The following is a 23,042-nucleotide window of genomic DNA, read 5'->3' on the forward strand; positions in this document are numbered from 1 at the left end:
CAATTCCTAGCATTCCTAGTAATTAGTTCTTAAAGTTCAGGAGCTTAAAGGCAACCAATATGCTATTGGGAGAAATTCCCCGGATCTAGACTTCCCCGTACGTTCCCGTATCGACAAAATCAATAATCATGGCAATGAATGAGTTAAACAAAGAAGGCAATAAGCAAAGAGGAAAAACCCTAACAAGACTACATTGATTCCCCAACAACAATACAAGGTTTAGTTCACCATATTCATGGTGAAACTAGATGAACAATAATGAAAGAATGAAAGATAGAACCCTAGAAAGAGGAGGAGGTAGCCTGAGCATCCAAGATCTTCCTTCAAGGGTGGAAAAAGAGTGTTTGCTTCGTCTCTGCCAAAGATACAAACCTTAGGATGTCCTAAAGCTTATATACTATTCTAAAATTACAGAAAATTAGGCCTAAGCCCAAAATAGTGCCGCTCAGCGGTAAACTACCGCTCAGCGGTAAGTGCGTGAGTTGTTTTCTTCCCCTCAGCGGCCAAATCACCCTCAGCGGATCCAACGTGACTGCCTGAGTGCTGCTCAGCGGTAAGCTACCGTTGAGCGGCAGTTGCGACTTCTCCTTTTGCACTTTTTGATGTCTTTTCTGATTCCATCTCTGTCCTCCTTCACTTCTTTCACCAAATTCACCTTAAAACCTGCACAAAAACACTGAAATCAAGCATAAACCTGTCCAGCTCTCTTATTTCTAAAAATATAACCAAAAGCATGATTTCAAGCTAGTTTCTAAGTGTTAAAGGTTGCTTTTAGTATCAATTTTAAGCATGAAAAAAAGTTTTTCAATGTTATCACAACCCCAAACTTAGAACTTTGCTTGTCCTCAAGCAAACAAGATGTAACTCAATCTTCTACCAATCCTTATAATGGTTCACTCATTCAAAAATCCTCTTTTCAAGATAAGTAAACTTCAATCAAACTCATGACAAAGATTTCAATCAAGATGTACACATGCTTTGGTGTTCACAAAGTCACTTAATATCCAACAAATGCTATTTTTCATGAATGATCAATCAACTAAACATGGATGTTCATGTGCTCAATGAATATTTCCTCACTAGGTAAAGTGTTTCATTCAAACACAAGTGTATAAGAGGTAATCACTCATTCACTCTACTATCACAATGTCACATGAATCGTGTTTGCCTTTCATTTAACCACAATCAAATAAATTCACAAGCATGCATCATCACAAGGACTTTTTCAATGGCTTATAATGTGGCTGGGCTAACAAGAAAATTGGTTTTTTGGATCACAAAACCCTTGAGTTAAGAGAATCATATCAACACAATCATTCTTATTTATTCCCAACTTTCTTTTGCATTGAGCTTTGCTTTTTCTTTTCTTTTCTTTTTTCTTTCACATTCTTATTCTTAGCTCTTAGCTCAATGCTTTCAATTTCCCTTTCTATTTTCCAACAACCCCAAACTTGAACATTTATCAATACCACAAAATATTTTCTACTTAACTCAAGGTAAAGCTTTTCAACAAGGGTTTCCAAATCATGTTCAAGGCTAAAGGTTCAAAGGATAGAACACATAGTGTTCTCTTTTAGTGGCTAATCATGAAATTGGCTAATATAAGGGTTACCAACAAATGGCCTTGATCATATGATGCAAACAAGCAAGTAATTCAATCATAGAAAACCTGGGCAAAGTCATTCATGTTTCCAAAGGAATAGCATTCAATCACAAAAACTCTGAAGCTCAAAACCTCACATATAAGCTCATTCACATTTGACATAAACATCCTGCTTAATATCACAATCACAATCACAACATCATGCATTTGTTCACAAAGCTTGTGAATCACCTGTACAAGCATGTAATGTGCACAGCTCAACATCAATCCATATCAAAGTATCATCAAGCATCACTTATCAAACAATCACAATTATAAGCAAACCATCACACCAGACAAAGTTTCCAATTGAGTACATCAAACCCTATTCTAAAACAAAAGTAAATAAGTTCAGAACACAAAACCAAATAAAAGCATAAGTCCTGCTCTAGTCATGATAGCATTCATCAGTAAATGCTATCTCAGCTCCCATCAATCTGAGCTGTCATCTGTATCCTCTTCTTCTTCTTCATCTTCAGCATCCTCAAATGCTTCATCATCATCAGCTTCATCATCTTCTTCCTCCATCTCCATAGCTGAAGCTTTAGCTGCTTCAGCTCTGCCTCCTTGTACCTGCTCTTCTCGCCAAGCTACCACATTATGAAATTCCTTTATAGTCCACCTGTGTGCTGGAGGTGTATCATACATTCCAACAATCATCTCTGCAGTAGCCACCTGCCCTCTGTGGATAGACTGTAACTGTGCACCTATAAGAGACATGTACATGTCCCTTATTTGGAACGGTTCTGCTTCATGTGTCTCAGCAGATGCCCTACCCTGTGCTTGCCCTCTTTCTCTGCGAGTACGCGTGGTGGAACTGGTTGAGCTGCTTCATCTCCTCCACAATATTGTCTATAATAAGCCTCATCAATTGCTTTCCTTGGCCTTTCAAAGGGTGGAGATGAAGTATCCACCCCAGCTATCTTGCAGAGGTGTGTGATTAAGGACGGATGTCCTAAGGGTGCTTTGTTGTTTGTTGTGTTAGCACACACCCTTATCTCATCAGCTATTACCTGTCCAATATTGACATTCAAGTTCCTGATTGCACAATAAAGGAGGAGTGCCCTGCTAAGAGTAATGTCTGACACATGAGAACATGGCTGAATGTTGGCATGAGAAAATGCCATCCAATACTTTGCAAGAGGAGTCAAGTCAGTTCTCCTAATGTTTACCACAACGCCAGTTCTATTCCTTTGAAAATGTCCTCCAGGCACACATAAAACTCTCTCATCCTCAAAATCAGCTCCTTCTTCCATACAGAGAGCAAACTGGCACTGCTCACCAGCCCACACAGTATCCAAGAAGTTGTTGATGGAATCAGGATCATACCTGATAGCATGGCCTCTGACATAGCCCAAGTAATTCTCAGTTGGATAATCACCAATCTTTCTTGCATTAGTGTAGAATTCTTTTACCACAGCTATATTGGCAGGTGAAGGGTATGTGGCTAGCTTTCCCCAATCATTCCCTAACAATTGCTCTCCAAATTGAGGAGCAAAGTTAGGTATCATTCCCACCTTTCTCTCCATCAGTAACCTCCTATCTTGGACCACCTTGAAGTGCTTCTCATGTTTGCGAGATAGGAACCTACTAGAATGGGGTTGTTCTGGTTCCTTTTCTTTTCTTTTGGATGCCATGGTCTTAAATCTTTTGCCTGAAGAGGATGTCATTCCTACATCAAACACAGATACCAAACCACACAACATGTTGTTAATAATTAGTAAAAACACAAAAAACACCTTATTTCGAGGCTAAACCACCGCTGAGGGTCAAAATCACCCCTCAGCGCCACCAGTGTAGCAATCCAGAACACAATTCAGCAAAAATCTGTTATCTGTCAGAGTACCGCTCAGCAGTAATTTACCCCTCAGCGGTAAATCTGCAGATTCTTGAAAATTTCGTTTTAACCTGTCCTAACTCCACCCACATGCAATTTTCAGTTTTTCAGATCAAAATCATTCAGTTTAATCGGTTCAAACTTCAATTAAATCATCAAATCATGCATGGAAATCAAAACCCCTAAAGATTCATGGTTTAACAATTAAATTCAAATTCAAGAACCCTAGAATGAAAAATGCTTGACTTACTTGGGTGGAGATGCTAGATGAACTGAGAATGCTTTCAAGCTATGATGCTCTCTCTTCCTACCCCAAACTTAGATGGAATTAGTGATAAAATGAGTGAAAGAGAGATTTTCTCAAGAGGGATGAGGGAAAAGTTGTAGAGAACCTTTGAAAAAGTATGTAGGAGTGTGTGCAAAGAAAAATCTGAAAAGAGACACTAATGCGCAGCTTAGGGTATAAAAATACCCTAATGGGCTCGGGTCCCGCTTAGGGGCAACCTAAGCCCAGTCTGCGACACTACCGCTCAGCAGTAGTTTGCCGCTCAGCGGCATTTTTGGGAAGTGCTCTTCTTCTTCCTAGCTTAACCTAGGTGCCTCCTACCCATGCCTCTCACTTACTCCCTACAATAATATGCTCAGATTACTCATGCAAAATCCTATCATGCAACTACAGCAGAACAAACAAAAATATAATCAATCAACTGGGTTGCCTCCTAAGTAGCGCTTGTTTAACGTCACGAGCCTGACCCAACATCCACCAGCACCCATTTGATAACAGTTGAAAAACTGTTATTTTCATGCTTAAATTGATACTAAAAGCAACCTTTAACACTTAGAAACTAGCTTGAAATCATGCTTTTATTCATATTTTCATAAATAAGAGAGCTGGACAGGTTTATGCTTGATTTCAGTGTTTTTGTGCAGGTTTTAAGGTGAATTTGGTGAAAGAAGTGAAGAAGGAGAGAGATGGAATCAGAAAAGACATCAAAAAGTGCAAAAGGAGAAGCCGCAACTGCCACTCAGCGGCAGTTTACCGCTAAGCGGCACTCAGGAGTTCACGTTGGAACCGCTGAGGGGCAAAATGGCCGCTGAGGGGAAGAAACTACTCACGCACTTACCGCTGAGCGGCACTTTACCGCTGAGCGGCACACTTATGGGCTTGGACCTAGATTTTCTGTAATTTTAGAATAGTATATAAGCTTTAGGACGTCCTAGGGTTGGTATCTTTGGCAGAAACAAAGCACACACTCTCTCTTCCACCCCTTTGAAGGAGGATCTTGGATGCTCAGGCTACCTCTTCACCTTTCTAGGGTTTTATCTTTCATTCTTTCATTATTGTTCATCTAGGTTCACCATGAATATGGTGAACTAAACCTTGTATGTTTGTTGGGGAATCAATGTAATCTTTTGAAGCTCTCATATATGGAATTTGTGCTTGCATCTTAATCTAAGACTTATGCTTTCTTTCATCATTAGTTAGGTTTTTTCCTCTTTGCTCAGTGCTTGCTTTGTTTAACTCATTCAATGCATGATTATTGATTTTGTCGATACGGGAACGTACGGGGAAGTCTAGATCCGGGGAATTTCTCCCAATAGTATATTGGTTGCCTTATGCTCCTGTGCTAAAAAAAACTAATTATTCGGAATGCTAGGAATCGTATGAACTCGTAATTAGGGAGAAGCCTTCTTGAAAGGTAATTTAGAGAGTGGATAAGATGAAATTGACCCCCAACAACATATTCATCAATATATTTCATTGAAAGTGCTTGTCTTTTGTTTTAGCCATTGATCAACCTCATGCACACATGTTTATTTTCGTCTTTCGCATATTAAACTCCACTTATTTTGTTCTTAAGTCTTAGCTAATCAACAAATCACATAACTAAACTAGGCCGTGAGTCCTTTCGGAGAACGATACTTGGTCTTACTGATGAGTCGTTATTTCTTGAATTATATTTAGTTTATTGCACTTAAATAAACCAGGGAATTGTGTTTAATTGCTTGTTATTTCCCGTTTTTCCGAATTCTACTTAATTTGGTCGGAAATTTGTAATTGTGCTAATTTGGATTTTCTGAGCTGATTAAGTGCATTTTTGAAGTGCAGGAAAATTTCGGAAATACATTTTGGGACATCAGGAAGAGTGCCAAATAAATTCAAGACTCTCCACACAGACATTTGTGAATTAATTAAATTGTAATTCAGTAGTTTAGAATTTTTGTATCAACTCTTATATTTTGGGTCAATTTTTGGTAAATTAGATTAGACCCAAAAATTAGAAGTTAGTGACTTGGCACCCTAGGGTTTTATTGTGTGGACCCTACCCTAAAAAAGGAGGACACACGGCCCTTAGAAAAGGAGCACAGCCGCCACTTGCAAAGCAAGCCCCACACACTCTCGGTTCTCTTTGGGGGCTCTCGGGTTTACATTTTTAGCGTTGGTGTGCACGAGTTTTTCAGCTACTGTTACATGGAGTTTAATTTTTCAATTGGAGAGTTGAACGTGGTCTTTGAATGGAAAGGATGAAGAGTTGAAATGTTATTCTTTTTGCTGAATGTTGATTGAAATTTCCATTTGGTTTTATGCATTTTTTTTATTGAATGTTTCATCCAGCAATGTCACGTCCAGAGGAAGCACATTCTCATTTCTTTATTTTATAAGCAAGCTCGGTGCAGTGCATTCATTTTGGTTTTGAAGCGAACGTTGTCACGTCTTGGGGAGTACTACGCACGCTGATTTCATTTTTGGAGAGATAGCACACAGCTGCACATTTAATTGATTTGAGAATGCACGCGGACGGCTGGAATGGTGTGCTCGTTCCGTGAACGAGCGTTCTTTCTCTACATTTTGAGATGAGGTGATTCTCGGTTGGGAGAAATGAGGCACGGGTCTCGTTGATGAAGAGGTGATGGGAGTATGGTGTTCCCGGGAGTTGGAAGCAGTACACGTAAGGTTGTCACGGGTTGATGGTGATTGGTTGGGAGAAAGAGAAACACTTGGTCACGTGCTGGAACGCTGATTGAAAGGTAGCTGGATGGTGTCTTTAATTTTATTCAGAGGATAAGAAGAGTGGATTAGGATAAAGTATAGGATGATGGGACATTTGGCAGCAATTGTTGGAGAATGAAGAGGTGATTAGATAGGGTAGGTGTATTGTGTATGGTGGCTGGTTTTGAGAGAAGAAGTTTTGAGTTTTTGCTGGAAGCTGGCACACGGTCAAGGGAGTTATTTTTCTTTTAAATCAGGGAGAGGTGCTGTCATGGGAAGGCCACGGAGAAAGGCTACCCCACTTTCATTTTCTTTGGATTAATTTATTTACTTTGAGAAATGATGAAGTAGATTTCGTTCCAGCAGTAGTAGTGTCACGGCTTTTAAGGGCTTATCAGGTTTTTTTTTTCATTTTGGAAGCTCAACATGTCACGGCTAGAGAGGACTTTTAGAATGCAATTGCAATTTCAAATCCTTTGGGTAGATGCACATGGGTCACGGTTAATGGTAGAGAAAAATTTATTTTCTTTTACTTTTTTTGCTTAAAATATTTTATATTATGTTGAGTTGATTGATGGACAAATTTGTAAGCACCAAAATATGATGTCACAAACTTGTTTCACAATCGGCAAGTATGACCGAATCGTTTCAAGTAATAAACTTGGTAAGACCAAGTATCGTTCTCCCAAAGGACTCACGGCCTAGTTTAGTTATGTGATTTGTTGATTAGCTAAGACTTAAGAACACAATAATTGAAGTTTAATATCCAAAGACGAAAATTAAATATGTATGCATGAATTGATCAATGACAAAGACAAAAGATAAACACTTTCAAGGAAATATATGAATGAATATGTTGTTGGGGGTCAATTTCATCTCATCCACTCTCATATATTTTAGGAATTCAACATTCTAATCATCACTGTTAATGCCACTCTCTAATGTACCATTCTAGATGGCTTCTCCCTAATCAAATAGTTCATACAATTCCTAGCATTCCTAATGATTAGTTCATGAGTGCAGGAGCTTAAAGGCAACCAATATAATATTGTCAGTATAATATTGGGAGAAATTCCCCGGATCTAGATTTCCCCGTACGTGTCCGTATCAACAAAACCAATAATCATGCATTAGAATGAGTTAAACAATGCAAGCATTGAGCAAAAAGGAAAAACCCTAACTAATGATGAAAGAAAGCATATGTCTTAATTCAAAGATGTACTCAACAAATCCATATATGAGAGCTTCAAGAGATTACTTTGATTCCCCAACAAACATACAAGGTTTAGTTCACCATATTCATGGTGAACCTAGATGAATTACAATGAAAGTATGAAAGAATAAACCCAATAAAGGTGAAGAGGTAGCCTGAGCATCCAAGATCCTCCTTCAAAGGGGTGAAAGAGAGAGTGTTTGCCTCGTTTCTGCCAAAGATGCTAACTATAGGACGTGCAAGCCCTTATATACTAATCTAGAGTTACAAAAAATTACAAAAGTCCAAGCCCAAAAAGTGCCGCTCAGCGGTATTTACCGCTCAGCGGTGATTGCGCGTCTTCTTTCTTCCCCTCAGCGGCCATTTTGCCCCTCAGCGGTTCCAACGTCACCTCTTGAGTGCCGCTCAGCGGTAGTTTGCCGCTGAGCGGTGCCTTCGACTTCTCCTTTTTGCACTCTTTCTTGTCTTTTCGAATGTCCTCTCTCTTATTCTTCACTTCTTTCACCAAATTCACCTCAAAACCTGCACAAGAACTCTTAAATCAAGCATAAACCTGTCCAGCTCTCTTATTTCTGAAAATATAAACAAAAGGCATGATTTCAAGCTAGTTTCTAAGTCTAAAGGTTGCTTTTAGTATCAACTTTAAGCATGAAAATAACAGTTTTTCAACTGTTATCATTGATTTTCTTCTTTTTGGTTGTGAATGCGTAGGATAGATGACAACATTGTGTATTTAATGTTTTAGTGTAACCGTTGCATGTTTACAGCTTGAATTGTGTTTGGGTATTAATCTGTTGTAATTTCCATTTTAATGTTTTTATTCATATTCGGTTGTGTTCAATTCCCAATTTTAATTTAGTTTATTTCCAATCACAAGAACACTTACAAAACCCCCCTTTTTCCGTGTGTGATCTGAGACTGAACCGCAATATTGGTCCTTGTGAGACGACCTAGGAGTCACTGCCTAGTCTATACTGCATTCTTTTATGCACAACTTTTTGTGGGAGGCGCGACCCTCTCAACACTTACCGAGTTTATTACTTGAAACGATTCGGTCATACTTGCCGATTGTTAAACAAGTTTGTGACATCATATTTTGGTGATCATAAATTTGTGCATCACCATCAGTAGGTGCAAAATTTTCTTACCAACACCCATCAGCAGGTGTAATAAACCTAGTATCCTTTAGTGGATACTTAATCAGCTAGCATCCTTTAGTAGATGCTATATCCCAACAAAATATTTACAGAAATAATATCCAAAAGTTCAAAATTACATCACCAAAACAAAAATTAAAAGTCCTTAGATCACTGGGTTGCCTCCCAGCAAGCGCTCTTTTAACGTCACTAGCTTGACCCAATAAAGTTCAAGTTCCTTCTTCCTGGTTGATGTCCATATTTCACCAACTCCTCAACTGCTTCCTTTGTACTGTTTTGACTCTTCTAGAATATGGAGACTCTATCTCTATCATCTCCTTTTCTTTATAGCCTTTCACAACCCACAATTTGTTTTTGACTCTCACAGGTGTACCCAGTTGGAGTTGTTCTTTCATCCAGTCATCAGGAACTTTCCTTCCTCTTCCAGTCTTCTCTTTTCTCGGTACCTGAAACAATAAACAATGCTTACCTTTAACCTTGGGCTTTTCATCTTGAGAGCTAGTCATGAGTACATCTTGAAATGGAGCTTTATGACTAGCTTCTTCCTCCTGCATCTGCCTGTCATCTTTGAAGACATCTACAACAACTCTCTCTTCTCTGTCTTGGAGCACCACTATACCTTCGTTCACATCAATGATAGCTTTGGCCGTTTTCATAAACGGTCTTCCAAGAATAATGGGTATCTTTTCAATCTCCATCTTCATCACCACAAAGTCTACAAAGAACTGGAGTTTGCTCACACAAACTATAATATCTTCTGCTATTCCACAGGGTTCCTTTGAAGATCCATCTGCCATTACTAAGTTAACCTTTACAGGTTTCACATCAACATCACCGATCTGCTCCAGTAAAGAATAAGGTATCAAGTTAACACTTGATCCTAAATCGAGTAAGGCTTTGTTTATCCTCTTTTTCCCTATTGTGCATGGAATGGAGAAACCTCCTGGATCTTTTGCCTTTAGAGGGAATGGCTCCTTTTTAACAGCTTTATATTTTTTTGTATCATCCTCTCTACGTCTTTTCCTTGTAGAGACTTCTTCTTCAGGTTTAGTATAAACTGCAATTTGTTGTAGTATCTGATTCCAAGGTACATCATTGTCCACCATCTTGAATAATTCTGTAAAATCAAATTGCTTCTTTTGATTCATTAGAAAAGGAAAAATATCATTACTCTCTATCTCTCTTCTCTCTCCTTTCTCTTTTCTCTCTTTTTCTTTTTCTCTCTCTTCTTTTTCTTTTTCTCTCTTTTCTTTTTCTTTTTCTCTCTCTTCTTTTTCTTTCTTTTCTTTTAACTCAACTCTCTCATCATTTGTACTCTCCACCACTTTGCATTCTTCCCTGGGGTTAACCTCAATATTAGCCCCAAAATTTTTATTTGGCCTCTCTTCCAATTGCTTGGTAATCTGACCCATTTGAGTCTCCCAATTCTTAATAGAAACCTCAGTGCTCTTTTGAGTAGACTCAGTTTTCTGTATGAACTGATTAAGAGTCTCTTCCATCCTTATTGACCTTTCATTTAGTATAGCCATCTGTTGCCATAAGGTTGGTTGTTGCTGTTGCTTATTGAATTGCCCATTTTGTCCAGCTTGCCCAGTTTGTCCGTGACCAATGCTTGGGTGTGGTTTCCACCCTTGATTAAAATTCCCCTAACGGTATTGATTGGCCATGAAGTTTACATCTTCTAATGCTTCTACTGGAAAAGCGCATTGACCATTGATATGGTCTCCTCCACATACTTCACACAACTGTGATTGCCTATGCAACAGTCTTTAACTCTTTTGGTAGTTGTGCAAGAGTTTTCGTAAGAGTCTCTAGTTGTTGAGTTAGTATCTTATTTTGTGCTAGCAAGGCATCATGGGTTTGTAATTGTAGAAATCCTTTTTGTTGTATAGGTGCTCCTCTTTCACTGTTGAGCTCATTGTCACTAGTAGCCATATTGTCAATGATTTCTGTAGCTTCCTCTGGAGTTTTCCATTTTATATTTCGTCCTGCTGAGGCGTCAAGCATCATCTTGGTTTGTGGACCAAGACCTCCAAGGAAGGTTAGGACTACTTGCACATCATCAAAGCCATGCGTGGGTGTTTTTCTTAATAAGCTTTTATACCTGTCCCATGCATGCCCCAGTGATTCTTCCATGCCTTGCCTGAATGATGAGATCTCTTGCTTTCCTTTATTTACTTTTGATTGTGGAAAGTATTTGTTTAGGAACTTGGTCACCACTGCTTCCCACTCTGTAAAGCTTTCTTCTGGAAAAGAATTTAACCAAAGCTTAGCATTGCCTCCTAGTGAGAATGGAAACAAGCTAAGTTTGATTGCTTCATCCGGTACCCCATTTATTTTCACCGTGTTGCAAATCTCATTAAAAGTTGTGAGGTGCTCATATGGGCTTTTGTGAGACAACCCATTAAATTGATTACTCTTCACCAGTTGGATTAATGCTGGCTTAACCTCCATGTTGACTGCATTGACCCTTGGTCTTGGTATGCTGTTAAAGTGTTGAGGTCCAGCTATATTGGTGTAATCTGCAAGAGTTCTTCTGGCATTATTATTCTCCATATTTTCTGTGCTATGGTTAGAACCTTGTGGTGATGGTTGTAACAGAGTTTCCGGAGGAGGAAAAAGTTCTCTAGATGTACGGATTCTTCTCCTCCGTCTACTCTCGTCTAAACCTTCAAAAAGAGGTTCTGCAGTTTTCTTGCTTCTAGATCGGATTGCTTCCTGTATACACAAGAAAACAAAACCCTAGAAAAATTGGTTAGCACAAAAAGATATAAAAGAAGATATAAGATAAGAGATAAGAAGATAAAAACAGAAAACAAAAAAAAAATAAAAACAGAAAATAAAATAAAATAAAAACAGAAAAAATAAAAACAGAAATTCAAATTTCAAAATTAAAAAAACAAGTCAAAGATAATCAATAATCTTACAAATGAACTAGTTAAACCACGAGTCCCCGGCAACGACGCCAAACACTTGATGACAAATTTATGAACACCGAAAAACGGCGCCACAAACTTGTTTAACAATCAGCAAGTGTCACCGAATCGTATCAAGTAATAAAACAAGGTAAGACCAAGTATCGTTTTCCCAAAGGACTCACGGCCTAGTTTAGCTATGTGATTTGTTGATTATTTAAGACTTAAGAACAAATTGATTATAGGTTTTAATGCAAAAGACAATAACTAAACATGTATGCATGAATTTGATCAATGGTAAAGAACAAAACAAACACTTCAATGAATTATATGGATGAGTATGTTGTTGGGGTTATCAATTTTATCTTATCCACTCTCATATATTTTCAGGAATTCATCATTCTTATCATCAATGCTAATGCCACTCTCTAAATTACCTTGCAAGAAGGTCTATCCCTAATTACGAGTTCATACAATTCCTAGCATTCCTAGTAATTAGTTCTTAAAGTTCAGGAGCTTAAAGGCAACCAATATGCTATTGGGAGAAATTCCCCGGATCTAGACTTCCCCGTACGTTCCCGTATCGACAAAATCAATAATCATGGCAATGAATGAGTTAAACAAAGCAAGCAATAAGCAAAGAGGAAAAGCCCTAGCTAAAGATGAAAGAAAGCATATATCTTAATATAAGACATTAAATCACAAATTCCATATATGAGAGTTTCACAAGACTACATTGATTCCCCAACAACAATACAAGGTTTAGTTCACCATATTCATGGTGAAACTAGATGAACAATAATGAAAGAATGAAAGATAGAACCCTAGAAAGAGGAGGAGGTAGCCTGAGCATCCAAGATCTTCCTTCAAAGGGTGGAAAAAGAGAGTGTTTGCTTCGTCTCTGCCAAAGATACAAACCCTAGGACGTCCTAAAGCTTATATACTATTCTAAAATTACAGAAAATTAGGCCTAAGCCTAAAATAGTGCCGCTCAGCGATAAACTACCACTCAGCGGTAAGTGCGTGAGCTGTTTTCTTCCCCTCAGCGGCCAAATCACCCCTCAGCGGATCCAACGTGACTGCCTGAGTGCCGCTCAGCGGTAAAGTACGGCTGAGCAGCAGTTGCGGCTTCTCCTTTTGCACTTTTTGATGTCTTTTCTGATTCCATCTCTGTCCTCCTTCACTTCTTTCACCAAATTCACCTTAAAACCTGCACAAAAACACTAAAATCAAGCATAAACCTGTCCAGCTCTCTTATTTCTAAAAATATAACCAAAAGCATGATTTCAAGCTAATTTCTACGTGTTAAAGTTTGCTTTTAGTATCAATTTTAAGCAGGAAAATAACAGTTTTTCAACTGTTATCAGTGCACTTCATGCACTTCGTAGACTTTGTCAACTTCGTCCACTTCGTCCACTTCCGCCACTTCCTCCACTTCGTCTACTTCCTCCACATCCTCCACTTCCTCCACTTCCTCCACTTCGTCCACTTCGTCAACTTTCTCCACTTCCTCCACTTCCTCCACTTCCTCCACTTCCTCCACTCCCTCCACTTCCTCCACTTTCTCCACTTCCTCCACGTCGTCAACTTCGTCCACTTCCTCCACTTTGTCCACTTCCTCTACTTCGTCCACGTCCTCCACTTCCCCGACTTCCTCCACTTCCTCCACTTCCTGCATTTCCTGCACTTCGTAGACTTCGTCAACTTCGTCCACTTCCTGCACTTCGTCCACTTCGTCAACTTTCTCCACTTCGTCCATTTCCTCCACTCCCTCCACTTCCTCCACTTCCTCAACTTCCTCCACTTCGTCAACTTCCTCCACTTCGTCAACTTCGTCCACTTCCTCCAATTCGTCCACTTCCTCCACTTCCTCCACCCACTACCTCCACTTTGTGGACTTCGTAAACTTGGTCCACTTCCTCCACTTCAACCACTCCCGCCACTTCCTCCACTTCCTCCACTTCCACCACTTCCTCCACTTCCTGCACTTCCTGCACTTCGTCCACTTCGTAGACTTCCTGAACTTCGTCCACTTCCGCCACTTCCTCCACTACCTTCACTTCCTCCACTTCGTCCCCTTCGTCCACTTCGTTCACTTCCTCCACTTCGTCTACTACCTTCACATCCTCCACTTCGTCCATTTCGTGCACTTCCTTCACTCCGTCCACTTCGTGCAGTTCCTTCACTTCCTCCACTTCGTCCACTTCGTCAACTTTCTCCATCTCGTCCACTTCCACCACTTCGTCCACTTAATCTGTTGCCTCCACTTCCTTCACTTCCTCCACTTCATCAACTTCGTCCGCTTCGTCCACTTCGTCCACTTCCTCCACTTCGTCCACTTCCTCCACTTCCTCCACTGCCTTTACTTCCTTTACTTCGTGAACTTCGTCCACTTCGTCCACTTCCTCCACTTCCTCCACTTCGTAGACTTCGTCAACTTCCTCCACTTCGCCCACTTCGTCCACTTCCTCCACTGCCTCGAATTCCTCAACTTCCTAAACTTCATAACTTCGTCCAGTTCGTCCGCTTCCTCCAAATCCTCTACTTCGTCCACTTCCTCCACTTTGTCCACTTCCTCCACTTCGTCCTCTTCCTCCACTTCCTCAACTTCCTCCACTTCCTCCACTTCTTCCAATTCCTCCACTGCCTCCACTTCCATCACTTCCTCAACTTCCTCCACTTCCTCCACTTCCTGTACTTGCTCAACTTCCTCCACTTCGTATACTTCGTCAACTTTGTCCACTTCATCCACTTCCTCTAGTTTGTCAACTTCCTCCATTTCCTCCTGGTGAAAGGGTCGCACCTCCCAACAAAAGTTGTGCATAAAAGAATGCAGTATAGTGCTAGGCAGTGTGATGAGTCAATATTTTCTCAATTTCACTTAGCTTATTGTACCGAATTTAATCAGGGAATTATGCTTAAATGTCCAGTATTTTCCCATTTTTCTTAATTGTGCTTAATTTGATCGGAAATTCAAATTTTAATTAATTTGAATTATTTGAGCTAATTATTTGCATTATTAATTGTAGGGAAATTTTTGGAAATATAATTTGAGACATTTGGAGGTGAAAAGAAATACCACATCAAATATATTTTAAAATAAAATGAAAGAGAGGTGTGGGTTTCAATTTTTGATGCACATGGGAGTGGTGTATGCATTGGAGAAAGGGTGTGACACGCAGCAAGTTTGGAATCCAGCAACAGCACAGGTGTGAGCTTGGGGATGAGGGGTGCACACGGCATCCAGCAGCACTCCACGCGTAATGGGCTGGATGCATTTGGAGAGCACACAGCAACACAGCAGCACAAGAAGAGAAGCAGCACTCACGCATTTGGGCTGGAGAGAAGCACCAGGAACAACAACTTCCGTTCTTCATTCATCACGCTGAGCAGCATCCAGATCCACCCACGGCCCACATCTAGAAGCACCCGGAAGGGAGGTGCACATCGGTCCAACAAATTGAAATGGTGTGACGGGTTGCACATCCAGGACACGCTCACGGTCCAGCTGCCACTTCATGCTTCCAGAAGCAGGCCACGTCCCAGCAGAGAAAAGCAGCGGTGCATCCAGTAGAGTCCAGCAGAGATTGGGAAGAAGCAGGAGGTGCAACCCATGAGCATACGTGAAGACAGCACATAGCGTGCTCCAGCAGAAACAGCAACGCACGAAAGAGGGAGTTGCGTCTGGAAATTTGGTTAGTCCGTGGCCCAGCAGCAGTTTGGTGTCACGCGGAAAAGCGTTGGCAGCAGGGGGGTGACTAACAGCAAGGATGCATCCAGAGCTTTGAAGAGGTTCACGGTCCAGCAAGCACACGCCAATTTTTCACGCTCTCAGCCTTCACACATCAACGCACGCGGGCAGCATTTTCCAGAGTTTGGAGGTGCACGAAGAAGCAGCCCAGTAGCACACATCCAAGGGTTTCACGGGGAAGTTGGTCCAGAGGAATGGGGGAGAAGAGGGCATGCGTTTATTGGCTTTTAAAAAACACTGTTACGGGAAGGAGTTGAAGGGGGTGAAGGATGGAGCCGCCACTCTCTCTCTCGGTTTTTATGTTTTTAAACTTGTGCCTGGAAGTTTCAGGGATGGAGAGCAGATTTTATTTTGTAATATTGAGATTGGAATTATTAGGATTAACTTTTATGTTTTTCGTTAACTGCAAGGTGCTGTGACGGTGAGAAGAGACATGGAGTTTCATTTAATTTTCATTTGAAAAGCACATCCAGTTTTCATTTTGCTAGAAGCCATTCCATGAATTAATTGCATTTCAATGTGTCGTGCACTTTGGCATTTAATGCATTTAAATTTGAATTGAAGTTTATTAGCTAAGTGTGTTTCTCTATTTCCACTGATATGAGCATTTCGATTATCAGCTAACTTTGTTTCTTTTATTCCAGCGACTATGTGCGTTTCAATTGATTAACATAATGTTTCTTTGAATTTTTATTCCAAGTTACAAGATTGTGCATTTAATGTTTCAGTTCAAGTGTTACAATGTAATAGTTTTAGTTGTATTTGGATATTCATCTCTTGCATTGTTTAGTTTACTTTTCCATTCACTGTGATGTCTATTATTTCGGTTTAATGTTTCCGTTCATTATGCTATTTATTCTATTCGGCTTCTTTATTTTCTTGCATTTCCAATTTCCTCACTTGTTTTAGAAACCGTTCGGTCTTCGTGTTTTATTAATTTATTTCAGCGTTTTTAATTATGTTTGGTTATTTTTAATTTCCAATTTTAATTTAGTTCATCCGCTTTCACAAATTTTTCACAAACCCCCCCTTTTCGTGTTTGACCTGAGACTGAACCCAAATTGGTCCTTGAGAGACGACCTAGGAGTCACTTCCTAGTACTATATTGCATTCTTTTATGCACAACTTTTGTTGGGAGGTGCGACCCTCTTCAACACAGTGACTCCTAGGTCGTCTCTCAAGGACCAAATTGGGTTCAGTCTCAGATCAACACGTAGTGGGGGGGGGGGGGTTTTGTGATTTTTTTTTTTGGTTGCGGTAAAATTAAATTGACTAGAAATTAAATAACGCACGACCGAATATAATTGAAAGCATTAAAGTGCATGAAAACTTTTAAAGAAAACAATACAATAGATAAATATTCAAACACAATTCACCACCAAAAAGAAGAAAATCATTTCAACATATAATATAAAATATTTTAAGGCAAAAGAAATAAAAGAAAATAAACTTCTCTACCATTAGCCACTCTTTTTTGCAAAAGGAATTTAAAGCAATTAAAATTGATGCTATCACCGTACCTTGCTACTCCTAAGTTATCCATTCATGCTAAAAAAAATAAAGGAAATGTATCCAATACCCGTGGGCCACTCTTCCAGCCATCACCGTGCACACCACCAATTTTTGCTACTTTTTTTCATTCTCACACAATTAGAAAAACAATTCTCTTTTCTTCTCTAAAGCTTCAAACGTCCCATCATCAATCACCGTATGCTTCATTCCAGCAAAGATTAATCTTCTTCTTTCATTCTAGCAAAACAATCCACGTGCACACCACTTCATCCTATAAGTAATAAATGCAATGCATTGTTTCTAGACTGCCAACGTCCCATCATTCTCCTAGCTAATCTACATTTCTTAAGGAAAAGATATCTCCAACTAAATGAAAGTGTGGCATAGCTTTTTCATTCCAGCAGTGCTTCCATTCACGTCTCCAACTCACATTCCCCTGCAACATGCGCGCTGCTCTTCATTCCAACCATGGCACCTAATGAATCCTCTCATTCAGCACCGCTCCATTCTCTTTCTCCGTACGCTCCTTCTATGCTTCCAGCTCACCGTGAGACAACCTCCATTCATGCTTCCAACCGTTCCAGCACAACACGCGCACACCAACTCTTCTCAATATCCATGTGCTTCTTTTCTTCCAGAAATCCTTGGCACCTCTCGGCTCACTCCAGCTCCGTTCTCAAAATAAATGGGCCATGAATAAATCAGCAAAGATCAAATAAAAAAAAGAAGGTGTTTCTAAGTGAGCTGGCCATGAGTTTTGTCCTGTTGTGACCGAGAATGAAAAGGGCTAAAAAAATGCAATCAAAAAAAATGAAAATGGCAGTGTGTAAAATGGACAATCCAAAACCAGCGTATTTTTTTTCCTCAATAAAAACGTTCCCAAGTTAAATCATCATCTCTCCAGACTAAGAAAATCCATGTGCATTGTGTGTAGCCGAACAAAACAAAATAACATTCAAAAGCCAACACAGCGTTTTTCTTCTCGCTTGAAGACAAAATCAGCCAAAATACACACTATGAATCACGTTTTCATACTCCAAGGAAAAGAAAAATGGGTTCTTCATTCATTATCCCCAACCTTCCAAAAGCCAAGAGTCAAAGAAAAGCATTTTTCTTCTCATTGCCAGCACCTCCAAAACAAATGAAAACGAGAGAGTAAAAACAAGGTGCCCCCCAAGTGGCGGCTGGGTTCTTTTCTTAAGGGCCGTGTATCCCCTTTTTTAGGGTAGGGTCCACAGAAATAAAACCCTAGGTGCCAAGTCATTAATTTCTAATTTTGGGTCTAATCTAATTTACCAAAAATTGACCCAAAATATCAGAGTTGATTCAAAAATTCTAAACTACTGAATTACAATTTAATTAATTCAAAAAAATGTTTGTCTGGAGAGTCTTGAATTTATTTGGCAATCTTCCTGATGTCCCAAAATGTATTTCCGAAATTTTCCTGCACTTCAAAAATGCACTTAATCAGCTCAGAAAATCCAAATTAGCACAATTACAAATTTCTGACCAAATTAAGCAGAATTCGGAAAAACGGGGAAATAACAAGCAATTAAACACAATTCCCTGGTTTATTTAAGTGCAATAAACTAAATATAATTCAAGAAATAACGACTCATCACCTCCACTTCCTCCACTGCCTCTACTTCCATCACTTCCTCAACTTCGTCAACTTCCTCCAATTTCTCAACTTCCTCCACTTCCTCCACTTCGTCAACTTCGTCCACTTCCTGTAGTTCCTCAACGTCATCAACTTCGTCCACTTCTGATGACAAATTTATGAACACCGAAAAACGGCGCCACAAACTTGTTGAACAATAGGCAAGTGTGACCGAATCGTTTCAAGTAATAAACTCGGTAAGACCAAGTATCGATCTCCCAAAGGACTCACGGCCTAGTTTAGTTATGTGATTTGTTGATTATTTAAGACTTAAAAACGAAATAAGTGGAGTTTAATATGCAAAACAGAAAATAAACATGTATGCATGAATTTGATCAATGGCTAAAACAAAATACAAACACTTCAATGGAATATATGGATGAGTATGTTGTTGGGGTTATCAATTTCATCTTATCCAGTCTCATATACTTTAGGAATTCAACATTCTTTTCATCATTGTTAATGCCACTCTCTAAATTACCTTGCAAGAAGGCCTATCCCTAATTACGAGTTCATACGATTCCTAGCATTCCTAATAATTAGTTCTTTTAGTGCAGGAGCTTAACGACAACCAACATACTATTGGGAGAAATTCCCCAGATCTAGACTTCCCCGTACGATCCCGTATCGACAAAATCAATAATCATCCATTGAATGAGTTAAACAAAGCAAGCATTGAGCAAAGAGGAAAAACCCTAACTAATGATGAAAGAATGCATGTATCTCAAATAAGATGTTTAAACACTAATTCCATATATGAGAGTTTCACAAGACTACATTGATTCCCCAACAACAATACAAGGTTTAGTTCACCATATTCATGGTGAAACTAGATGAATAATAATGAAAGAATGAAAGATAAAACCCTAGAAAGGTGAAGAGGTAGCCTGAGCATCCAAGATCCTCCTTCAAATGGGTGGAAGAGAGAGTGTTTGCTTCGTTTCTGCCAAAGATACAAACCCTAGGACGTCCTAAAGCTTATATACTATTCTAAAATTACCGAAAAATTAGGCCCAAGCCCATAAGTGTGTCGCTCAGTGGTAAAGTACCGCTCAACGGTAAGTGCGTGAGTTGGTTTCTTCCCGTCAGCGGCCATTTTGCCCCTCAGCGGATCCCCCGTGAGCTTCTGAGTGTCGCTTCGTCCCTTCCTCTACTTCGTCCACTTCGTCAACTTTGTCCACTTTGTCCACTGCTTCACTTCCTTCACTTCCTCAACTTCGTCAACTTCTTCCATTCGTCAACTTCGTCCACGTCAGTAACTTCGTTCACTTGCTCCACTTCGTCCACTTCATCCACTGCCTCTGCTTCCTCCACTTCGTCCACCTCCTCCAATTCCTCAACTTCGTCAACTTCGTCCATATCGTCCACTTCCTCCACCCACTTCGTGCATTTCGTGCACTTCGTCCACTTCGTACACTTTTTCAACTTCGTCCACTTCCTCCACTTCCTCCACTTCGTCTACATCCTCCACATCCTCCACTTCGCCCACTTCCTCCACTTCATCCACTTCGTCAACTTTCTCCACTTCGTCCACTTCCTCCACTTTCTCCACTCCCTCCACTTGCTCCACTTCGTCCACTTCCTCCACTTCCTCCATGATAACAGTTGCAAAATTGTTATTTTCATGCTTAAAATTGATACTAAAAGCAACCTTTAACACTCAGAAACTAGCTTGAACTCATATTTTTGCTTTAGTTTTGTGAATAAGAGAGTTGAAAGTGAATTTAATGGTTTTGTGCAAGATTCCCTTGATTTTGTAGGCTAATTGAATGATTTGAAAGAAGAATTCAAGTGCCGAATGATTGGAGTGCTGAAAAGTCAACCACAAACTAGAAAAGTCAACCAGTCAACCAGAAAAGTCAACAAGTCAACCAGAATACGGAAAAAGTCAACCAGACGAGTTTTGGGCTATTTTTCTGCGATTTTATGATCTGTTTGGGCCTGGATCCGTTTTCTATTATTTTTATGTCCTATTTAAAGACCTAGATGTCTTAGGGTTTGTATCTTTGGCTGGGAGGAAGCAGAAACACACTTTTCACCCCTTGGGGGTAGATTGGGAGATGGTGACAGCTCTCCTCTTCTCTTTCTAGGGTTTTTCTACCTCTTTCATTCTTTCATTATTGTTCATCTAGTTTCACATTGAATATGGTGAACTAAACCTTGTATTGTTGTTGAGGAATCAATGTAGTCTTGTGAAACTCTCATATATGGAATTTGTTTTAACATCTTATTTTAAGACTTATGCTTTCTTTCATCATTAGTTAGGGTTTTTCCTCTTTGCTTAAAGGTTGCTTTGTTTAACTCATTCATTGCCATGATTATTGATTTTGTCGATATGGGAACGTACGGGGAAATCTAGATCCGGGGAATTTCTCCCAATAGCATATTGCCTAGACATAGGAATATGAGGGTTGGTTGCCGTTAAGCTTCTGCGCTTCAGAATTAATTATTAGGAATGCTAGGAATTGTATGAACTCGTAATTAAGGATAGGCCTTCTTGCAAGGTGATTTAGAGAGTGGCATTAGCAATTGATGAAAAGAATGATGAATTCCTAAAAGTATATGAGAGTGGATAAGATGAAATTGATAACCCCAACAACATACTCATCCATCTAATTCATTAAATCGTTTGTATTTCTTTTTTCCATTGATCAAATTCATGCATACATGTTTAATTACTGTCTTTTGCATTTAAAACCTACAATCAATTGTTCACAAGTCTCAAATAACCAACAAATCATATAGCTAACTAGGCCGTGAGTCCTTTGGGAAAACGATACTTGGTCTTTCCTAGTTTTATTACTTGATACGATTCGGTCACACTTGCCGATTGTTAAACAAGTTTGTGGCGCCGTTTTTCGGTGTTCATAAATTTGTCATCAAGTTTTTGGCATCGTTGCCGGGACTCGTGGTTTAACTAGTTTATTTGTGTGAGTATTGATTATCTTTGACTTGTTTTTGAATTTTGAAATTTGAATTTCTGTTTTTATTTTCTGTTTTTATTTTCTGTTTTTATTTTTTCTATTTTTATTTTATTTTATTTTATTTTCTGTTTTTATTTTATTTATTTTTTTCTGTTTTTGTTTTTATTTTTTTTATTTATTTATTTATTTATTTTTTTTGTTTTTATTTTCTATCTTCCTATCTTTTCAATTATATATTTTGATTCTTTATCTATCTTCTCCATCTTTTTGTGCTAACAACATTTTTTTAGGGTTTTGTGCCTAATGTCTGCAGGATGCAATTTGGTCAAGAATTTAATTATATGGGCACTCAATTCTACTAAGGGAATTTCAACCATTGGTGGGAACCTCTCTCAAGCATGGATCAAAGTCAATTTTGTCAAGTTGCCGAACAATTTGAGAATCAACCACAACAATAATGGCAACAACAACCCTCTCTATCGGCAAGAATGCCAACATTGGAGGACACACTTCAACAGTTTTTGCAAGTGTCCAGCTCCACTCAGAAAAACATTGAAGCATCATGTAAAAGAATGGAGATGAACCTTCGTTACATTAGTCAGAGATTGAACGATTTTAAGGTTAATACTGAAGTTAACCCTAAGGAGGAAGGTCAAGCCATTGTCACTGAAAGTGACAAGATTTTTGATGAGAAAAAAATAGGGAGAGATGAGGAAAAGATAGAGAGACAAGAAAAAGAAGAGTTGAGTGAGAAAGATAAAAATGAAGAAAAAGAAAAAGAAGTGGTTGAGAGAGAAGAGAGAAAGAAAATTTGTGTGAAAATAAAGAAGTTGAGAAGAAAAAGAGAAGGGAAGAAAAAAATAAGAGAAAAGAAAAAGAGAAAATTTAGGGAGAAGAAAAGTAAGAAAAAGAAGATGAGAGGAAAGAAGAAGGAATCATATGAAAAACCCCATCCTCATCTAAAGAAGTATCATAGGAAGGAAAAGAAATTTAAGTGCTTTATGGAATTCTTCAAGAAATGGGAGATTAAAGTTCCTATGATTGAGACACTACAACAGGTTCCTGGTTTGATCAAATTTCTGAAGAAGTTCAGTAGAAAGAAGAAGAAAAAGAAGAAGGAACTTGAGCTTTATTGGGTCAAGCTAGTGACGTTAAAAGAGCGCTTGCTGGGAGGCAACCCAGTGATTTAAGAACTTTTAATTTTTGGTTTGGTGATGTAATTTTGAACTTTTGGGTATTTTTGTTTTTGTTATAAGTTTGTTACAGGGTTTACATCTACTGATGGATGTTAGGCGGAAGAGTATCTACTGAAGGATACTATGTTTGTATACACCTACTGATGGGTGTTGGTAAGAAAGATTTGCATCTACTGAAGGGTGCTGGAGGATTTTGGGTCAGGCTCGTGACGTTAAACAAGCGCTACCTGGGAGGCAACCCAG

The 23,042-nt window shown here is 39.2% G+C and overlaps 1 pseudogene; it reads left to right on the plus strand.

Moving 5' to 3' along the window:
- Positions 1 to 21,917: 21,917 nt before the first annotated feature.
- Positions 21,918 to 22,579, plus strand: LOC148191030 (uncharacterized; annotated as a pseudogene).
- Positions 22,580 to 23,042: the final 463 nt, after the last annotated feature.

The sequence above is a fragment of the Vigna umbellata genome, chromosome 11, assembly GCF_029865625.1.
Source record: "Vigna umbellata cultivar VRB3 chromosome 11, Vumbellata_1.0, whole genome shotgun sequence".
NCBI classification, from domain to species: domain Eukaryota; kingdom Viridiplantae; phylum Streptophyta; class Magnoliopsida; order Fabales; family Fabaceae; genus Vigna; species Vigna umbellata.